This window comes from Saccopteryx bilineata, chromosome 5 (assembly GCF_036850765.1).
Source record: "Saccopteryx bilineata isolate mSacBil1 chromosome 5, mSacBil1_pri_phased_curated, whole genome shotgun sequence".
In the NCBI taxonomy this organism is placed as follows: domain Eukaryota; kingdom Metazoa; phylum Chordata; class Mammalia; order Chiroptera; family Emballonuridae; genus Saccopteryx; species Saccopteryx bilineata.
Window position 1 is genome coordinate 241,371,963 of NC_089494.1, and position 23,790 is coordinate 241,395,752.

General features: G+C 33.4%; 1 pseudogene; it reads left to right on the plus strand.

Annotated features, from left to right (window-relative positions):
- LOC136306665 (S-phase kinase-associated protein 1 pseudogene) overlaps positions 1-17,728 on the plus strand; it is a 59,529-nt pseudogene extending 41,801 nt beyond the window's left edge.
- Positions 17,729-23,790: the final 6,062 nt, after the last annotated feature.

A 23,790-nucleotide genomic window follows, 5' to 3' on the forward strand; every position in this document is an offset into this window, starting at 1 on the left:
AGTAATAAGAGTAGATTAAAATGATAATTTGAGCAACCATATATCAATAGTAATTCAAATAAACTTATATTGGACTTCAAAACTGGAATTCAAAGTACTTTCATTATTAATTTATAATTATTCCAGAATGCCCAGTCATCTCCATTTATTCTGTTATGTTTTTAATATTCTTCAGTCCACTTTTAAGCATCATAATAAAAGCTAAAATACTCATAATCTTAAAAAGAATTTCAGTAAAGGAAAAATGAAGTTGCACGGGAAAAGAATATTTTAAAAATTACCTTGTCAATTCAGATTATGCCATTACTTAAACCACACAGTACTACCTCAGAATATCTTAGTCTAAAAGCAAACTCTCCACAGAATTTTTACCTACATATCTTATCAACTTATATTGATCTAAATCCTTAATTTTACAGTTTTTAAATATATCTACTGAGATAGCTTATAATTTAGCTTTATGATATTTATTTGAGGTTAGTGCTCTTGTTTGATTATGAAGTAATGCATGTCTTCTGAATGAAGCATGGCAGTAATGTCTCATATATTATCTTGTTATCTCTATCTAATAATTAATATATTATTTATTCATTCAGCCAAATGCAAGGCATTATCCAAGGGATGGGAGATAAAGGGGTGGGGGGGGTGGGGGTGGGGTAGAAAAATCCCCAGTCCCCATGAAGCATAGAATTTAATAAGCGAGACAGATGGGGAACAAAAGCAACAAAGATGTATGCTGGCAGCAAGTGACTAGTGTTATAAAAATAATAATGTATGAAAAGAGAGAGTGTCTTGGGTGGATGATTTATGTGGACAGAATTCCTGTCCCTAGCTGTAGTACATGAAAAGGCCCAGGAGGAGGCCATATATACGGTATATCTAGGAACAAAAAGGAAATCATTATGACTGTAATTGAGCAAAACGAAGGACAGTGAGAGGTAATGATTCCAAAGGGACTGGCTTGCGTATTCTTTGTCAGCTTGTAACAGATCTGATGGTTTTCTATGTGTAGAACAATTTGATTGCTCTGATTAATTGCTCTGAGATTTATGTTATGAAATAATAGTATTAACCTTGTAAACATTGGAGTCACTTGAGGTTTTTCAAAATACCACCAAGATTAGTTAAATCCGAATCTCTGGGAATGTTGCTCTATATTGGATTGGTATCCCCAGTTAATTCTAATACACAGCCCAGGCTGAAAAATAAGCTGTTTACAAAAAAACAGGAATAGTGTATGGCATTCATCTCTATAGGACACAAAAACAACTTAATCAGTAACAGAAATTAAAGAACAAATGGATAGCGCCTCAAACTACATTAGCAAAGCTTTAATAAAAATCTAAAAAGTTTTCCGAAGTGACCCCTATGGTTTAGGTACTAAGGAATAATTTCTGACAGGGTTTTCTTTTCTTTCTTTATTCTGCACTTCTTTCTCCTAGTTACACATTCCCTCAGTCTTAATAATCATTGTACTCAGATTTCATGAACATGTACAGGTTAGGGCAAAAGTGGGTTTACAGTTTTGAGAATGTGAAACACCGCTTATTCTTGTATCGTTGTTTATTAGTTATTGTATTATTTTCCATACAAACATCTGTAAATATGGATTTCACCATCTCTTAGTCTGTTTGTTTTATTATAAAAAAATATTTGGACTGGATGGCTTATACACAACAAAAACTAAATTTACATAGTTCTGGAGGCTGGAAAATCCAAGGTCAAGATACCAGCAGCCAGTGTCTGGTGAAAGACTACTTCCTGATTCATAACTAGTCAAATATTTGCTGAACCTCATGTGGCAACAGAGGCAGAGATCTCTCCGAGGTTTCTTTTATAAGGGCCCCGATTCCCATTTATGAATGCTCCAACCTCATGACATACTCATCTCCCAAAGGCCCCACCTACAAATACACTGGGGATTAGGTTTCAATCTATGAATTTAGAGGGGACACAGACATTCATCTATGGCACACTCATATGGGAAGAGAATAAGGTATATGCAATAGGCACATTAATATCCCCCCAGAAAAATTTACCCTAAAACCTTAAATGGCAAAAGGGACTTTGCAGATAAAGTGAAGATTTGGATACTGAGATAGGAAGATTATCCTGGAAGGTCTGTATGTGCTCACTGTAATAACAATGCCATCCGTGGTCATAGAGAGATGTGACTACAGACGAGAGGTATAGGGTTTCAACATGGCTGCTTTTTTAAATGGCAAGAAAAGGGCCATGAGACTAGGCTTGTGTGTGGGCCCTAGAGAACGAAAAAGACAAGGAAATGAATTCTCTCAGACAGCTACCAGACAGGATTGCAGTGCCCCCAAAACATTGATTTTAGCCAAGCGACTGAGTTGATTTAAACCATTATGTTTGTGATAATTTGTTATGCAGCAATAAACATGAAAACACTATATAAAGGTGATTTCCTCAAATCATACTATTTCATGTTTTGCAGTCAAGTAAAATTGAGACTTTATTGATGTAAAAATAAGAGGATACAGCCAGGGCAAAACAATAGAAGAAAATTATTAAGACTATATTCTGATTTCTTAACATAATGAGCCACTACAGCTTTATGTCTGAGCTAGTGATTCCTTGAACGATAAATAGCTCTAAACTGCACTACATATGGAGCATTGTCTTACGCAGTTTTGCATGCTTTTCAGATAGTTTCCCTAAACACATCTGTCCATTTCCAAAACCTCTAAGCTCAGTCTCTAGGTGAAGTCTTTCTGAGTCACAACAGGAAAGAAATTAACAGCATTTTATGTTTATGTCTGTTTTTATAAGCACATTTTGCTTAAATAATGTAGGCATAACCCTTAACCCCTCACTAATTAACCTTTGAACATGATACTGTGGTTCTTCTTTCATATCAAGGATATTCTTCCAAATGTACATTACCTAGATTTTTTCAAGTATTTAAAGCTTGCAGAAAACCAATGTTGAATTTCTTTACAAAAAGGTATATAGCCAACCCATCTGTCAATGTCAGCAATCGCTTTGAAGATAAATATCTGAAGAAAAGTCTGTTGATAATTAGATTACATGATTCATTATAGAAAAATTCTGAGAAAAATAATTGTATTTGTCAAGACCTACATTTCTGGAGATTATACATGACTGAACCCATTTAAAGCCGCTATATAAACTTTTAAGATTTGGGCTGGTGGGTGCAGAGATCTAATTTATCCCGCAGCTCCCTAAGAAAAGACTGTAAGTTCTCTTATTAAACCCACCACCTACCAATAGATGTGGCAGGACTCCGGTTCGTTATTTCTTGCCCTCCACTTACAGGGGACAATCTCAGATTTCACCCACAGAAATTCCCAAGATTTCCAACCAACTGTATATTTTCTGTATATGCATGTACATGTATATTACATATCTGAACCCAAACAATCATTATTCTACTTTTATACATGAGTGACATTGTGAGACAGTCCTCTATGAATAGTTACACATTTCTGCAAGGTTGGCCAAGAGCACTGACCTCAATTTATGAGAAGTAAGTGAAACTGAAAAAAATATCCAAGTTTTAATAAAATGCAAGTATAAATTATTTTAGGTAAAAAAGGAATTGGCTTCAGAAAAGTTGAAATACTAGCATTTGCCATAACATGGATGGATCTTGGGAATGTCATGCTAAGCAAAATAAGTCATATAGAAGAAGTCAGGAATCACATGATTTCACTTATATATGGGGTATAAAACCGAAGGCAACAAACAAACAAGAAAAATAAACCTCAGACACAGAAAACAGTGTGGTGTAAAGGGTAAAGGATGTCAAAATATGGCGACAGAAGATCTAAATTTGGATGCTGAGTACACAATGCAATATACAGATGATGTATCATAGATATGAACACTTGAAACTTATATAATTTTATTGACCAATGTCACTTTGATAAATTTAAATCAAAACAAAAAATATATTTAAAAACAAAGAAAACATTCTAGTCTCTCTTGGGAAATAGATAGCTGATGTGGTTAAAGAATAATAGTAGGAAAAGGGTTATGAGATGAAGTCAGAGGTAGCCAGACCATGGACTATTAACAGAGACACGGCATCAAAATGAAATTTTGTTGTTTGTGCAATGGGAAGTCATTTGATGTTTTAAGCAAGAAAAAAATTCAGTTCGATATTTGTTTTATGGAGAGCTCCCTGGTCACTGTGTAGATATGATTAGAAGGCAGGGATATAGAAGCAGAAATAAAACAAAAGAAAACTAGAAGGCATTTTATTGTAGTCCAGCTTAGGAAGTTTTAAAGTTGTCCTTTTTAACCTGCTAAATATTTTATAACTTTTATGATCAATGTGTATTTTCATTTTTCAAGTTAATTTTCAAGGATTTTGTACAAAAAGAGAATTGCAGTTGTCTTGTCTCTAACCATTATATTTCTGCTCTTTTCTGTGATGTTTCTCAACCTAAATATAATCTGTGATTTGGAAGATGAGAGTTTGTTCCTCATTCCTCATCCTGTTTTTTTCATCTTCTCAGCCAGAGCTAAAACAAGATTTCATGCTTTCTGTCACCCAAACTTACCCCAAAATTGGCTGCAACTTGAAACTCAGATGCAAATAAAGTAGCTAGGTATTCTCACTTCTTTTTTGTTTTTTACATCAATTGGGTTCATTTTCTTCTTAAGCAACTTTATTTGTTTTGGTCTAAATATTTTTATTCTGATAAACAAGTGCTGAAATTATAACAATTTAAAACTGCTCTAAAACCAAGCCTTGCTTATAAGACATGTAATATTTGCATTGAATTCACTATTATTTTATTTTTTAGCATTTTTAAGGGTGATTTATTAGTTCATCCTTCTATTTATGTCTCTTTTGGAAAAATTCATATATATATATATATATATATATATAAAGTGACAGAGGAAAAATGTAGACTCACTTTCTGTGCAGTTTATCTTCAAATTAAATATTTAAACCTTTCTCTCTCTCTCTATATATATATATATGAGATATATCTATATATCATATATATCATATATATATGAGTTGTAATGACCTGTTAAAAATGCCAGATATCACCCATCAGAAAACACTCTGAATGTGAGTTTTCTAATATGGAAATCTGATGGTGATTTTCCCTTTCTTACAAATCTTTATTGATTTTTTATTTCTGTTGCTCATATAGTGGTATCAACATTTTATTCCAATGGGGTAGGGAGGGAAGAAGACTTCCATTATTTGTCTTGTAATTTAAATCTTTAAATTCATCATAAGCAATTTCCAAATCTTCCCTGTGTCCCTGTCACTAATGGATTTAACTTTGAGAATATGCCATGATGTTTTACTCCATGTTTTTGCATATACAAATCATATTGTCTCATATGCTTTCTGACTAGTGAATCCCTATTCAAATATGAAAACTTGATTCAGTAATTCTAACTTGAAAAGCTTTTAATAATATTTCAGAAAAAATTCAGAGTTTCTGTGCCATTGAATATGTTGTATGTGACTTAATTATCACATACAAGATATTATAATTGATATTTCATCTGTTTCCAATCCAGGACTGAATTCCTAGTGGGCAGTTATGAATATATTATATTCACTTTAGTATACCCAGTGCTAGCTCTGACAAAGATTTGATTTCAAGGAAATGTTATTGATGCTAACTAACTAAATGATTAAACAAGTCCTTTTCTTAGGAATACATTTTGTGTAATCTACTTTGCTTCACAAAATAATCATATATAATGAATTAGCAAGAAAATTTAAATGCAGAAAATAAATATTTTTAAAAGATAATTTTAGTTGATTGAAGTACTTAATTTACAACTTTATCTTTCTTCTTTTCTCATCATGTGTCTATATCTGTTTTCCAGTTAGCAAACTATGTTTTGTTTTTTTGTTTTTTTACAGAGACAGAGAGAATCAGAGATAGGGACAGACAGACAGGAATGGAGAGAGATGAGAAGCATCAATCATCAGTTTTTCATTGCAACACCTTAGTTGTTTATTGACTGCTCTCTCATACCTGCCTTGACTGTGGAACTACAGCAGACCAAATAACCCCTTATTCAAGCCAGTGACCTTGGGTCCAACCTGGTGAGCTTTGCTCAAACCAGATGAGCCCGCACTCATGCTGGCAACTTCAGGGTCTCGAACCTGGGTCCTCTGCATCCTAGTCCGACGCTCTATCCACTGTGCAACCTCCTGGTCAGGCCAGTTAGCAACCTATCAAAAGAGTAAAAATCAGATTTTATTTCACTCATCTTTTTAACAAGTTGCTCGCTCTTTAAAACTTTTGTTTCTGTGGTAGAATTTAGTTTTATGTATGAAACCTGAGGCATCTGCTGTGAAAAGGAAAAAAGCACAGGCTTCACTTTTTTCCTTTATCGTCTTCACCTTTGCTTTCAGACCCTTCCATGGACTAATCACTTCAAGGTCAATTGTGCAGTCATTACTCCTCCTGGCAAAACGTCTAGCTGGAGTCAATTAACGAATCAACTGAGAAAGCAGTAGCTTTACTAAGACTCATAGTGCTTAATCAGAAGACAAACCTGCTTTAATTCCATTGCCTTTGATCGGGGGCAGAATCCCAGCGAATATACCAATCTCTGGACACGGTTTGAATCAAATAAGTTTTAACTTGAATTAATTAATTAATTAATTAAACCAGAGAAGAATATAACAAAAACAATAAACAAAGTTGCTTCGGTGATAGGTTTCATAATCGACAGAAGGTGTCCTTCCTGAAGCTGGTAGGAGGCAGGACACTTACCCTTATGTTTCTACTCTCTAATGGCTCCCAGGCAAGACAGTATAACTTTCCTCTTTAAATTTCCCTAACTGTGCCTTAAAAAGAAAGCTGAGATTCCTGATAAGAAGTTAAGTAAATAAAAAATCAACTAAGCAACCAACCAACTAAAAAAAAACAACCATTATATTATTACTATTTGAAATTATATAATACATTGTGTCTTCGCGGAATCACAAATCCAAACATTTCTAGTTAAATATTAAGCTCAAACACCACTTTCACTACTATTAATTATATGATGGTGCAATAAGCCACCCCAAAATTTGAGGCTTAAAATATAAAGTATTAATTTACCTCATAGCCTAAAGGTCAATTGCTGATGGATTCAGCTGCTTGATTTTGATAATCTAGATCAAATTTGGCTGAAGTCAGCAGGTCTCTTTGTGCGTCTAAGTCAAGTTCAGGATAACAAAACCGTGGTGTTTTAGGGTGGTTGGCTGACCAAATCTGGGTGTAGAGGGTTTAGGATTAGGATGGAATCTCTCACCGTTTTGCAGTCTAGCCAAACTATTCACAGGATAGCTTGGCTTGTGACCAAGAAGGAGTGTGAAAGTACTCTAGATACCTTGAGGCCTATAGTCAAAATCAAAATATATTGCTTCTTCCACATTTGATTAACAGACCAGATTACAGATTACAGGAGCAGAGAAAAGAAGTGTTGCAAAATCACATGAAATAAAAAGGCGTGCATATGAGGAAGAATTCAAATTTGTGAGCATTTTTACAATCTATAAACTATTTGATAATTCCAAAGACTTATTGTTATCTGCCTCTTAAGGTCCATATGGCTCATAGCATTGTAATTTCTATGATGCATGTGTGTGTTTCTGTGTGTGTGTGAGTGTGTGTCTGTGTGTAGAGAAAGAGAGAGAGAGAGAGGTCTATTTGTTGAGGAGCTTAAATAGGAGTAGTCAGAACTTTTCCAGCAAAACATTGTGTTGGCTCCTTTGTTCACCTTAGACATTTGACAAATGGCTTGCCCAGAAAAATAAATTACTTTACTCATTCCAAATCAAGAGAAATAAGAATAAAAGGATGTACAAACACAATAGAAAAAAAGAAAAAAGAAAACAATAAAATGGAAGATTATAATTACTTAAAAATCATTTGGAAAAAAATGCTGCCCCCAAGCAGATATAAATTATGACTCGACATATTGGCATGAGTCACAGAAATAAATTAATAAGCAAATTGTATTCAGCCTGCCAGCTTCCACAACATTGTGAGACAATTTCTTGAAATCAATCTCCTCTCTCTCTCTTTATATACATAAAACATGTCAACTACCCCCTCACCACTATAATAAAGCATTATGTTCATGGAAAACAATGGAAAAGCAAGCCAATTCTAATGCTATTTATAGTATCTCAGATCATAGAAAGGTGGAAAAAAATCCACAATTATTTTATTAAGTTGTGAAAACCTAGCCCTAATCAGATGTCATGAAAAATATCTCTTGACCCAAATCACATGTAATATGTTATTTAATGTCTAAATGAATTATCAACAATCAGAATACCTTAAGTCATTAAATGATATATACAAGGCAGATTCATACCAAGAACAAAAGGGGTATGAATCATAATTGGCAAAAAATATACAGTATTGTTTTATGATTATAATTGTTTGTATTGAAAATTCTTGATTTTTTAAGACAATGCGATTACTATAGAGACAAAATTAAGGGTAAAAAAATAAGCATTTTGCACTAGGATTGGGAAAAAGTAGCTAGCCACTTGGGGTAAAAATGTAATGTCTACCGTGCTTCTAAGAAAAATAAATTCGAGAATGAAAAAAGTTTTCAACATTAGATATAAAATCCCAGAAGGATTAGTAGAAAACATGTGAGAATTTTGATGTAATCTACCAGTAGGAAATAATTTTCTGAGGAATTCTCCAAATTCACCCACAAAAAAAGGTATTAATTAATGTGAATATAATAAGTACATGCATATTTATACACATATATACATATATTTGTAGGGGGGGTTGTTTTTGAAATCTTAATTATGATAACAAATAACATTTATTGAGTGCACTGTGTGCCAGACATTTCACATCCATTTTTTTTATTTAATTATAACATTAGGTAGAATGGTATACACCAGGTTTTCACATAGAGAAAGTGACCTTTAAAAAGACTAACTAGCAGTTATTCATGGTGGAACTTAAACCTAGTGCTAATTCTAGAGGTGATGCTATAAGGCTGTTTATGAAGAGACTGTTTTGCTTGAACTTAAATTTGCTGCAGAACTTGACAGTGTAGGAACTTTGAGTAAATGTTTCAAGTGGTTTGAGTTGGAAGAATAATAAATTTCAGAAAAAATGTCTATGTGAGAAAAAGAAACTGGTGAGAGAAACTGACTCTATCTAGGTTACAGATGGAAATTGGGTATTTAGAAGTAATAGGTAAAATCAGAAAAATTTATAATATCTTTGTGGGTAGAGAAAGCAAAGCAAGTTGTCCAGGCTAAAGCTATGTGGAATACCAGGCTGAGGTGCTAGGGAAGAGAAATAATCTGAGAGGAGAGAGAGAAGGTTCTACAAAAGAGGTGAGAACAGACCAAGATAAGAGTCTGTTTTCACTACTTATCAGAAGTATTCAGTAGGTCTCATACTAACGTAGGCAACAAATGAGATTAGATTCCCAAAAGTGCTGCAGTAAACAGTAGTAACTGTGGGAAAGTTTTAAAGGAGAATTTGGGATGGAAAGCAAATTTCTAAGTGTTATAAAAGGATGTACGGGCCTTCAGGCAGTGATTGTCCACAACAGGTGATACCTGTCCACAACGTTTTTACTCGTTTGTGACAAAAGAAGTTCAGAACTTGAAATAACCTTTTCTGAGGCCCTGGCTGGATGGCTCAGTGGTAGAGTATCGGCCCAACATGTGGATATCCTAGGTTTGATTCCTAGTCAGGGCACACAGGAGAAGTGTCCATCAGCTTCTCAACCCTTCCCACTCTCGTCTCGCCCTCTCTCTCCCTCCTTCCTCTTCCTCTCTTCTCTCCTCCAGCAGTCATGGCTCAGAGCACGTTGGCCTCAGTCACTGAGGATGGCTCCATGGCCTCGACCTTAGGCAGTAAAAAAAATGGCTTCAGTTGCAATGAAGCAAGGACCCCAGATGGGCAAAGCATCACCCCCTAGTGGGCTTGCTGAGTGGATCCCGGTAAAGCGCATTAAGGAGTCTGTCTCTGCTTCCCCTCCTGTCACTAAATTTAAATAAATAAATAAACAAACAAACAAACATAACCTTTTTTAGAAAATTATATATAACAACTTCACTTTGCTGTTCTATCCAAAAGTGATATATCTAGGCTTATATATGTGTTCCTATTCCTAATCATTCAGTTTAATGTATTTTACAAAAATGTTAATCTACAAATTATAGATCAGAGCAAACAAAACAAGAAACAAACAAAACCCTTTTGTCTTTCACTGCATGAATTTTGAGAAGCACTGCCTAGGAGATAGCCCCCTTATTGACCATGAGAACACGGAAAGGAGAAAAAAATGGAGAAAATGGATTAAAGAAGAGTATTTTTTATTTGTTTTTGTTTTGTTAAAGAAATATAGGAAAGAAAATAAGGTAGAAGAAGACAATAACAGTATTAGTGGTGTGGAAAGTGTAAATAAGATCAGGGACCACAAAGGATTAGATTTAAAGAAAGCTACTTAGAGCTAACCAGGTTAGGTGATTTTCAACGATATGACAGAATTTTTTTTTAAAGAATACCAAAGAATTTGGATGACCAGTATCAACTTTAACGGAGTTTTAACTGTAGAGCAGCTAGTGGCAAGCAAGTACATTCACTGAGAGTCTGGTGGTGATGATGGTGGGCAGCGTGGAGGACTAAAGAAACCAAGGCTGTCCTGCTGGGCATCATACCATCGTGTGACACTGGCACCCCGGTTGTCTTTCTCCTGGATCCATGTAACCAAAAATCAGATTGTGGTTTCTTTAGTTTCCAACAGCTAAATATCTGCAAAGAGGAAAAGAGGATTAGTAATTGAAGCAAACAGTCCAAATGTGTTATAGGTTAAAAATTTGCTATACCATATCTATGAGCATTAGTTTGGTACGGGAAATAAAACACTGAATTGTTTTTATTGTTTTCATGTGCACTCCCTAATTTTTAAAAATATATTCTAAACAGAAGGTGAGAGTAATTTCTATTTTTACTTATTTTTCTTTTCCCTCATTCCCAAAAGTCTTTTCTTAGACTGTGAATTAATTTTTCTTTTTCGAAAACATTTTATGTACTTCGTGTTTAGTATTGTGTGCGTCTGTATACCTTTTTATTTTAAATTGAATTTATTGGGTGTATATGTGTTTAAGTGTATATATATTTTTTAGTTTGAAACATTTTATGGCAAAAACAGCACAAATAATTTAAAAGACAAAAACGGAAAATTATCTTTGTTAATGGACTGTCTTAAAACTTAAAAACATATATTTATAATTGACCATGTTTTTGTACATTATATAATATATAATATGTGATTTTCAAAACATATGTAACATATAGCAATATATAATGTCATCCATGTATCAACATACTCTGTTTCATATTAAGGGAATCTACATATTTTTAAAAATATATTTTAAACTTAAATATTAAATGGTTTATTTTTTCAGATCCATAATATATTCTCTCATAAATATTGCTTATTAAAATTTACTTGAAAAAGAAACCTACCTCATAGACAAAGAGAACACTACAGAGATTATCAGAGGGGACGGGAGGTAGAAGAGGGTAAAGGGGGATAGATGGTGCTGAAAGGAGACTTGACTATGGGTGATGAGCACACAATACAATGTACAGATGATAGAATTGTACACAGGAAACCTGTATAATTTTGTTAACAAATGTCACCCTAGTAAATTAAGTAATTTAAAATTTATCAGAGAGATAACTCCTTCTAATACTTATGAAATCATAGGGGTAGCTCACTGATTGCTACAAAAATAAATAAAATTTTTTCCCATTTGTTATTTTCACATGGGAAAAATTTATACAAATGTTTATATCTTTAAATATTTTACGATCCTTTAATCATGTGCATAAAGAAAGATTAAAAGCAAATTATTTTGTCTTGACGAGTGGCATAATATTTTTTACTTTATAGAAACATTCCTATTTTAATTCATCTTTTCAACATCTTGATAATTTATCACTGATATGGTGTTATGAACTGTGAAGAAAATCTGATTAAAGTGCAATTCTGTAACCTGATTTTGTTGTAATAAACTATAAATGCTGATAGCTCTTAAAATATTTAATTAAAATTATAAATGATTGATCTACTGAAAAAGAAATTAAGTCAAATATATTTTCTAGCAACAAAGAATCAGTTGAAATACTTCTGGAGGCTCCAAGGATAGATTTTTCTGTCTCTGGTTGAAGATCTTGTTGAAATTTTGGGGAGATTTATCGATATCGCTCCTTATGGCGCCATTTCTCTGACGTCATGAAATACTTCATAAATTGTTATATTTTTCTTTTGTTGTTCTTACTCCTCACTGAAGATTATCTTTTAACAACAAATTTTTTTTTTGGTGTGTGTTTGTGTGTGTGTGTGTGTGACAGAGACAGAGAGAGGGACAGACAAACAGGAAGGGAGAGAGTTGAGAATCTTCGTTGCGGCACCTTAGTTGTTTATTGATTGCTTTCTCATATGTGCCTTGACTGGGAGCTACAACAGAGTGAGTGACCCCTTGCTCAAGCCTGCAACCTTGGGCTGAAACCAGTGACCTTTGGGCTCAAGCCAGCGACCATGGGGTCATTTCTATGATCTCATGCTCAAGCCAGTGACCCTGCACTCTAGCTGGATGAGCCCGTGCTCAAGCCTGTGACCTTGGGGTTTCCATCCTGGTCCTCAGCGTCCCAGTCTGACATTGCACCATCGCCTGGTCAGGCTTAACAACAAATCTTGATCATAGCCACAATGATTTTTCTTTGCTTACTCATCAACAAAATAGTATGGGAAACAAATACAAGTATACCTTGGCACAATCCATCCTTTAGTCAATTTTATTATGAGTTAATTATTAGAAATGTAAATATAAAATAGCCTTCAAAATTGAAAGTTAATCACTTTTGATTGTTTCACCGAGAGGAATAAATAATTTGTAGAATAAAATATATTTAGGCCTAACTTAATACCTTTGCAAAAGAAAAATCTCCTATAATGAGAAGAGTTTCAAATTGAATAGAGGCTACTCTTTGTAATATGACAATGTAGAACACAACATACTTTAATCTATTAGAAATATTATGTTTGGTTGTTAGTATTTGACTTCAATCATACATTTTTGAATTGAGTTAAGTGACCCTCCCCATCATGCAAGAAAAAAAAATACAAGGCTCATAATACCTAAAAAATTATAAAGATTAAAAAGTGACTTCATATATAAAAAATTCACTGCCAATATTAATGAGTTAATATAAATTAAATAAATAGAAATATTTGTGAGATTTTTTAAACAACCAGAAATAAACATCTAAATTCCAACTTGTCTCTGGATCTCCTACCAGTAATAAAAAAAACCCATTTTACTTAAAACAATAGTTTTCACAGAATATAGGTACAGTTTTCATACATCAAAATCATATAAGTAGAAGATTTGAAAAAAGCTTATCCCATGTACTCTGAAGATTACAACAACAACAAACTACATTCGCGATACCAAGAATAGTAGGTACAACTTTCCTGGCGGGAGGGGGGCAGGAAATGAGCTCACCTGGAGTTTTACTGTGCATATTTTATGTCCTTCCCTAATGAAAATAATTAATGTATGCAAAATACTTTAAGAGAAAATGGAAAGCATATATTGATTTTCCAGGCCAAATCTGGTTTCTTACTTTATGATTGAGTACATATTTAAAAATATATTTGAAAACAGAATAAAAACATCAATTTCTATACACTGCACTCTCAATATGAAGATACCATTTACTAAAAGCAATGAAGTTGAATTTCCAGTAATAATGATATTCTTACCCAGAAGCAACATATTTTATGGGGCAGACTTCCTTTTGACAAGTGTTAAATATTTACAAGGGTGCAGCTTTGATAAAATGCTTCTGAATATATATGATGACACTGACCCATACAAGAATGAAATTTTTTGTCTTAGTAACTCATTCTAACCTCAAAACCTAGTTGACTAGTTGATGAGTAAGAATAATTTCTCCTTAAGTTTATATTGTGATTAAATATCATTTTCCAAAAGCATTAGTTAACAATATAAACTATTCTCTTTGAACCACATCTGTAGTCATTGACACTAATTATAAATTATTTATTCCAGACCATGTTCTAAATTGGTTTCAGTCAAAAAAATCACTTATCTGGACACACATACCAGCGTATTCTTATTCAAACTATGTTTAGAAGTGTTTATATATACAAAATGAAGAAAATCATAGTAATTTGATTCTCAAAATAATTTTAAAAGCATGTGTATGTATTTTTGGTAATTGAACTTTATAAAATTAAGAAAGTTTTTTATTTCTAGTTTGCTTACAGTTGTTTTTTAAATCATGAATGGGTGTTGGAGTTTGTTAAATCTCTTTCTACATTTATTGATTAAAATTATACCATTTTTTTTAGCCATGTGATAAATCACATCAATTGATTTTTGAATATTGAACCAGCCTTGCATACTTATAATAATCATTTGGTTAAGATGTATATTTTTATATACTGTTGGATTCTATCTGCTAATAATTTATTGAGGATTTTGCATTTATGTTCATGAGAGCTACTTATCTGTACTTTTTCTTCTACATAATTGTAGACTCAGAGAATGAGTTAGGAATTGTGCCCTCTACTTCTTTCTGAAAGAAATTAGAAAAAATTGGTATTATTTCCTTAAATATTTACTAAAACCATCTGGAACTGGTTCTTTTTATTGTTTAAAGTTTTTAATATTGGTTTAATTTATTTACTAGATATAGGTATATTCGGATTATTAATTATTTTGTGTTTGAGTTTTGGTAGATTATATCTTTAAAAGAATAGGTTCATTTTACCTTATCAAATATGTGACCGTAGATTTATTCACAACATTTGAACTTTTGAAAGAACCAGTTTTTGGTTTCTATATTCAATTTTATTATTTCTCTTATATTTATTATTTATTCTTTCTGCTTACTTTTTCTTAATTTATTTTATATAAGTATAGTTATAATACAAGCTTACATTGGTTATATTAGTATCAAGTATACATAGTGTTTTGACAACTTTATACATTACAATGTGATCACTCACAAATTCTAGTAATCATCTATACTGTGTAAACTTCTCACAATATTATTGAGTATATTACCCTTACTCCTCTCACCCATACCCTCCTCACTTCTGGTAACCATCTGTTTCCATGTCTGCTTTTGTTTCCTTTATATCTTTGCCTTGTTATATTTTTGGACTCCACATATAAGTAAAGTACACATTGTATTTGTCTTTCTCTGTGGTACTTATTTCACTTAGCATAATACCCTCTAAATCCATGCATGTTGTCACAAAAGTCAAGGTTTTAGTCTTTATGTCTATATAATTATTCATTGTGTGTGTGTGTGTGTGTGTGTGTGTGTGTGTGAGAGAGAGAGAGAGAGAGAGAGAGAGAGAGAGAGAGAGAAATATGTTTTTTTTGCAATTAACCATCAATGAACACCTAGGTTGCTTCCATACCTTGGCTATTGTAAATAATGCTGCAATGAACTTAGGGGTGCATCTATCTTTTTCAATTAATATTCTTATTTTCTTTTACTAAAAACCAAAAAATGGAATTACTTAATTTTGATTTACTTTGTTCTTTTTCTAGGTTCCTAAGGAGAAAACTTAAGATTACTGATTTTATTTATTTAATTTAGTTATTTTTATTTATTTATTATTTGTTTTTTAGAGAGAAAGAGAAACAGGAAGGAAAAGAGGGTGTGGGGAGAGAGATGAGAAGGATCTACTTCTAGTTGCTCTGTTTTAGTTGTTTATTGATAGCTTCTCATATGCACTTTGACCAGGAGGGGGTTCAAGTTCAGCCAGTGACCTACTGCTTAAGCCAGTGACTTCAGGATCAAGCCAGTGATTTTAGATCTTTTTTGATGATACACACTTCAAGTGCTATAAATTTACTTCTAAGCACTATTTTTGTTGCACTCAACAAATTTAGGTAGGTGTAATTTTGCTTTTATTTTCTGCAGTGTTTTTTTAATGTCTCTTGATACTTCTTTTTTTATTGAATTTATTGAGGTGACATTGCTTCACAAAGCCATACAGGTTTCAAGTGTACAACTCAATAAAACATAATCTGCACATTGCATCATGTGCCCATTGTCCTGAGCAAAGCCTCTCTCTGTCTCCATTTTCCCTTATGCTCACCTTCAGCTACCCCCACTCCCCTTTTCCTCTGGCTGTCACCACACTGTTTTCTGTGTCTATGTGTTATGTATATGTTTTTTTGGTTAACCCCCCCCCTCATCTTTTTTCATCCAGTCTGGAACAGACTGACAGCTGTCAGAGGATAGAGGGTTTGGGGACTAGATTCTTCTTGTTTGACCCATGTGTTTCTTAATAGTGTGTTGTTTAATCTCCAAATACCTTTGTCTCTTCTAGTTATCTTTTATTACTAGTTTTTTTTTATTTAATTTCATTGTGATCTTGTAGGAGACCCTGTATATTTTTATACTTCAAAATTTAAGGTGTGTTTTATGGCTTAGGACTGGTCTACTTGATGAATTATCCATGTGTACTTTAGAAGAATGTGTATTCTTCTGTTGTTGGATGAAGTATTATATAAATGTCAATTAGATCCAGTTGATAGATAGTGTTGTTGCTCAGTTCAATGATATCCTTACTGAATTTCTGCCTGTTTTACTGTCAATTATTGATAGAAGAGTGTTGAAGTCTCCAGCTATAGTAGTGGATTTGTCTATTTCTCCAGCAGTTCTATCAATATTTGTCTCACATATTTTGATCCTCTGTTTTGGGGTAAATAACACAGTAAGAATCATTATATCTTCAATAAGGGGCCTGTAGAGAGTTGACCTACTTATCATTAGATAGTACCCCTCTTTACCTCTGATAAATTCCCATGCTTTAAAAGATGCTTTATCTGAAGTTAATATAGCTTTTTGTGCTTACTCTTGATTAGTATTAGCATGGTATATTTTTCTTAATCACTCTACTATTTGTTTATGTCATTATTTTTAAAGCATTTTCTATGGGAAACAGAATTTAATCACATTTTAAAATATTTTATTGAAGTAAGAGATACATAAGGAAAACACAGATGAATGGATTTTTATAATTTTAATATACTCATATAATCTTCACCTAGATCGAGAAATAAAATATTAACCCTGTAAGAGGCCTTGTTCTGTCTTCCTCTCTTGTGTCTGCTGACGTCACTGCATTCTTGTCAGCCTCCAACCTGCTCTCTCCTTGAGACCAACAAGCATGATTACCTTTATGTTAGTTCTGATGGGAAGATATTTAAAGTTGATGTTGAAATTGCCAAAAACTTTCTGTCTATCAAGACCATGTTAGAAGATTTGGGAATAAATGATAAAGGCAATGATGACCTCTACTAAATGTTAATGCAGCCATATTAAAGAAGGTTATTCAGTGATGTATCCACCACAAGGATGACCCTCCTCCTCTTAAGGATGATGAGTACAAAGAAGAGTGAACAGGTGACATCCATGTATGGGACCAAGAATTCCTGAAAGTTGACCAAGGAACACTTTTTGAATTTATTCTGACTGCAAACCATTCAGGCATCAAAGGTTTGTTTGATGTTCCATGCAAAACTATTGCCAATATGATCAAGGGAAAAACTGAAGAGATTTGCAAGACCTTCAACATCAAAAATGACTTTACTGAAGAAGAGGAAGGCCAGGTACGCAATGAAAAGCAGTGGTGTGAATGTGCCTGACACTGTAACACTGCAGGGATTGTTCTAGATGCTAGTTGCACCGCTCTGCTTATAATCGTTATCATTAGGCAACAGTAGACAAATGCAGCAGCAAATCAGTTGTAGTAGCAGAATATTATCCTCATTGCATGTGTAGTTTGGGTAGATTCCAAACCTGTGGGTGAGTTTTTTCCACTATGATAAACAGTTTTTTTTTTCTTTGCTCTCAATGAAACTGAATTGTAGGTTCTATAAATAATAAAATAAAATAAAATAAAATAATAAAATAAAAATTACTACCACTCCAGATGCCTCCTCAGACTCTCTTTCAGTCATTACACCTCACTGTGTATAGCTGCCGCTTAGTCTACTCAGGCATCTGTGACAAAATATTACGGACTGGATGACTTAAAAAACAAAAAGTATTTCTCACAGTTCTGGAGGCTAGGAAGGTCCACATGCCAGCCCATCCAGTTGCTAGTAAGGGTTCTCTTCTTGGCTTGCACATATGGCTACTTTCTTGCCGTGTCCTTACACAGACAGGGTTGGGGAAAAGAAAGAGCAAAAGAGAAAGTGCTAGCACATGGGCACAAGCTCTCCGGCCTCTTCTTTTCCTTATAAAAACACTGATGTCATCACAAGGGGACCACCCTTATAAAATCATCTACACCTAATTTTTCTCAAAGGCTGAACCTTCAAATAGTTTCACATTGGGGCTTAGGGCTCCACATATGAATTGGGGAACAGAAACATTCAGTTCATAACAGCCACTATCATGATTCTAAGAGCATGCATTTGATATTCTCTTTTAAATTTTATTTTTTTAAAAATGATCCTATAATAAACCACTCTATCTTCTGTCAGGAAAAATTATTGTAGTAGTTGAAATAAGGGGATAAAAGGAAGAAAACAAAATAACTGTGTGTCCAGGATTACACAATTCCAGGTTTCCCTCAGTTTCCATTTCTCTTGTCTCTATCCCTATTGTGGAAGCAGACAGTTTTGTATCTCTTTCTACATTAATTTCAGCACTCAGTATGTATTGCTTTATCTTTTCTTTTGAACCAGTTGTAACAACTTACCATTCATTCCCTCATTAATTAATGAGTTACATAACACTTTGGCATTTGTTTATTTTATATTTGCCGGAGAAATATGATTCGAATTTTATGGAGATTATCTTTCAACAAATTGGGAGGTTGTTCGCAGAGCTGCCGAGCGGTGTCTGAGCCAAGTAAGCTGGGCGATCCGGAAGAGCGTGGCATGTGCAGCTGGGTCTCCAGCGAGGCTTTTTCTGGCTGCCAGGGAGAAATCTGAGCCAGCAAGAAAACTTTGCTGACCTTCTGTTTATCTAGTCAGTTTCTCTCAACTAATTTTGTGCTTTGCTTTTGTTACTTCTTTGCTGATAGCCAGTAAATTATTCCTCATTGGTAGTAGCAATAGTTTAAAGTTTGGTTTTATGGATGGACCATTTCAACCTCTCTATAAATAAATTAATTGGTAATAGAACTCTATTATCTATTTGGGAGATATGGCAGGGAATATATATAGTTTTTTTATCTTTATCTTTTGTTTCCTACTCTTAGCCCCTTGCAACTAAACACTGTGTATCCACCATGCAGGATGAAGGCTTTCAGATGTCTGGATCTGTGATTTATATATATACTGTTCACAAATATTAGAGGATATTTTATAGCTTCATATTCATTTTGAAATATCCTTTAATTTTTGTGAGTGTTATATATAAATATTTTTATTTTCTGTGGACTTGAGGTTCAACTCGTAAACTTGAAGCTATGAGCTTATCCTCCTATACCTGCACATTTTTCTGTCTGCACTTGAGAAAGCCTTTATGTGTAATTGAGTGTTTGTAATATTTTATATCTCCAAAATATATTAATAAATTAGAATGTAAGTTCTCTTGAATAAAAGGATTTTATTTTTGTCAAGACAAATAAGAGCTTACATAAACTATATATTTATAAAATTTCTACAAAGAATAAAGTTAAATCTTTATAAGTACTAGTCTTAAAGATATCTCATGGAAATAAACTAAAAAAACTATTTAAAAATACAAATTCATAACATTAAGAAAAGAACTGGCAAACAATACTAATTTAATGATATTAATTTAATAGAAACATCTGTTTTCTTTTATTTTCATCAGTGTTAGTATAATAAAAGTATATATTATTTTACTTGGATAATATGGGTTTGCTAGCTAATAAGTTAGAATTGCTCTTACTCCTAATGTTTTTTTAAGAGTAAAATTTATGTTATGTTCAACTAAGTTGAATCATTTTTACTAACACGTTATTTCAAAAATAAATTTGGAAGTATATCAGTTTATAATAATTTCCAAGATCTTCAGGTAACTTAAAACCTAGAACAAATATTAGATTGAATTAAGTCATGAATAACCATGAATATCTAGATAATTTTTAGGAGCAAACACTAAACCTGATTAATAAGTCTAATATTAAAAGTATATTTATATAATTTTTTTCTTATGATTTAGAGAAGCTGTTTCTTTGGGTCATGTTAATAAATGTTTATTTTCTCACTTTAAGACATAAAAAGAATGTCTGCGTTTGTATTATATAAATTAATAATGTTTTGCTAATCTTCTAAAATGTTGGTAAACACAGAAAATTTTCAATTATTCACTCCCATAAATATTCTGTGGAATAGAAGTAATTTATGTTGATTAAAAGTTATCAATTTTTGCCCTGGCCGGTTGGCTCAGCGGTAGAGCGTCGGCCTAGCATGAGGAGGACCCGGGTTCGATTCCCGGCCCGGGCACACAGGAGAAGCGCCCATTTGCTTCTCCACCCCTCCGCCGCGCTTTCCTCTCTGTCTCTCTCGTCCCCTCCCGCAGCCAAGGCTCCATTGGAGCAAAGATGGCCCGGGCGCTGGGGATGGCTCTGTGGCCTCTGCCCCAGGCGCTAGAGTGGCTCTGGTCGCAACATGGCGACGCCCAGGATGGGCAGAGCATCGCCCCCTGGTGGGCAGAGCGTCGCCCCTGGTGGGCGTGCCGGGTGGATCCCGGTCGGGCGCATGCGGGAGTCTGTCTGACTGTCTCTCCCTGTTTCCAGCTTCAGAAAAATGGAAAAAAAAAAAAAAAAAAAAGTTATCAATTTTTAAGGTGTCTAGAGTCTGCTAGGAGCAATAGCAATAGAAAAATACTGTGTATGTGATTTTTATTGATCAAGAAAAAGAGTACTCTTTTCCTAAATGAGTGGTTCTAGGTAGCTTTTCTTTGTGTGAATTTTAGCTATTAATATTTGCCATATTAGAAAAAAATCTAAGAAACTTTTACAACATTTATTGATTTATTTGAAGACAGAATAGATCATTTAATTACATGTTAACATATAGACTATTTAGTAGTAATGTGAAAACAGTGGTGGGATTCACATAACAACTGGTTCTCTGCTCTGATGATGATTTTAAGGATAAAAAATGATATATCAAAAGGTAGTTTATTATTTAATGCATTTAGTACTTAAATAAGAACAATAAAAATGGTACACAAAACTAGATTGTGTTATAAAAAAGAGTTTTAAAATATGATGAAAAATATTAAATAATACCTGATAAAAACAATAAAAAATATTATTTAAGATATTTCCATAATGCTTCTTGATTGGCGTCCTCATTTGCAATTTTTTTCACCAATGGATGGAATGAACATTACTATGGGCACTTAGAATACACTGTTGTACAGATAAACATTAAAAAAGAGTAAGGAATGTAAATTTTTCCACATTGGGCAGCTGCCCAGGCACCCATCTTAGAGAGAACCCTAATTACAAGTGCCATTTTAACAACCAGTTCACCAATATCCAACAAAATAAATTGATATCAGTTCTGTCGAACCGGTGCGACATGCACTGTTAGTGGGAATGCAGATTGGTGAAGCCACTGTAGAAAACAGTATTGAGTTCCCTCAAAAAATTAAAAATAGAATTGCCTTTTTTTGACCCAGCAATACCATATCTGGGAATATATCTGAAGAAACCTGAAACACTAATTCAAAAGAGTATTTGCACTCCTATGTTCATTGCAGCACTGTTTATAAAAGTCTCAAGATTCAAAGCAGCCCCAGTACCCATCAGTAGATGAGTGGATAAAACAACGGTGGTACATGTATGCAGTAGAATAGTACTTGGCCATTAAAAAAAATTAAGAAGAAAATTTCACCATTTGCGACAGCATGGATTGACCTGAAAAGTATAATGCTAAGTGAAATATGACCAGCTAGAGGTTTCTTCTTAAGGAAAAAAAAAAAAAGATAAAATTGCAAATAATACGAAACTACTGAAGCTTTCTATTCCTGTTAGAACAAATATTTCAGTACGTTTTTACCCTTTGTCAACCTGCCCACTGTTAAAATGTTTCTCTGGGTGCTTTTGACTAGGGAACCCGAGTTTCTTGTTTCCTTTCTTCTTAATTTATGGTTCTGTTGTCTCGGTCATCAGGTAGCCAATTATCTCTTACTAAAAAGACTTCTAAAAAAAAAAATGGGAATCATTGCTGACTTTTCCTTTCCTGGAAGTATTCTTTCAACTCCTGATTTTCCCTCATAACAGTTCATTCCTTCTTTTCTATCGTGGAATCTTCACCATGGCATATGACTTATCACCAAAATTGTAGACCTGAAGGGGAAAGGAGGAGCAGATACAAGCTTTATTTTCTGCGCAGGCAAACATTTCCTTCTGGGCCGTAATCAACCTTAAAACTAGATACGGAAAAAAAAAAAAATCAATAACCTAAAGAATGTGGGGCTGCTGTAAAAACACACCAATGGAATTGTGAAATGTTAAATGGCAAAATGGTGGCAGCAGTAATCAAATCAATGCTTGCTGGGGGTTCAGGTATGGGGGAGGGGTAAATACACGCAATGCAAGCTATTTTCAGGTGAGTGACGCTGTGCTGTGATACTGCAATAACAGATAACGAGACATTGTGATTTTTCAAAACTCATTGAACTATATAAACCCAAAGTATGAAACTGTAATGTGAACTGGCTACTTTAGTTATTCATGATATATAAATGAATTTTGGCTGATCAAGTACAACAAATGTAGCACACTAATGCAAGATGTTAGTAGGAGGGCAATTTGGTAAGGGAGGGGAGATATGGAAACTCCCTGAACTTTCTGTAACCCTAAAAACACTTTAAAAGTAAAATACATTTAAAATATATTACATTGTCTCAATCATATGCAGAAAATGGACTGTTTGCCAGGTACTGAGGTTTAGCCAACTTTACTGACATTAAGAAAATATTTTTAGACTTGTTTTACTCAATAGCTATTAAAATGGTAGATTTCTGTTTGTTTATTTTAGCTATTTATATTCTATAATAATATGTTTAATTTCTTTACTAATTTATATCTGCTATTTTAGTTACTGTTGATTATATTGATGATCTACAAAATGTATATGTAGGAAGATATTAGGCATTATACTATCAAAGTTTTATTTTTTGTAATGAAAACAAGTTAAATGTTCAATGTTATTTAAGAAAACTTAACTCCATTGTACAATGATAGAAAAATAGCTTCTATCATTTAATACATATATAAGTAGAGAAGAAGATAGGGCTCAAATGATCAAATTACTCAAAAGCACTTTCTTATTGGAAATATGATATAAAGTACTTTTTATTGAGCTTAGTTGAAAAGCCAGAAAAAAGAAATGATCACAAATAATTCACTGATATCTGATTTCATCCAACTGTCAAAAAAGCAAAAGTATTTGGCTTTTTCACTTGAAACTTAACTGTAAAATTGCTTGCTGCTTAAATTGGTTGAGAAAATAGAGCAAGTAGATTCTCTAAACTTGAAATGTGATAGACATTCCTCTTTGGGTTGAAGTAAGCAGATTTTATCTTTAAATTACTTAGTTGCACAGCATGCTCAACTTCTGTCTTTTCTACAAGTTGAATCTAATGACACTTATAAATATGTAAGATGTTATTTCTAGAAATAATACTATAGAAGCAGGACAATAGTTACTTCATGAGAAGTTTTCCTGGGACTTCACTACACTATAGAAACACAATGTCCCATAGTATA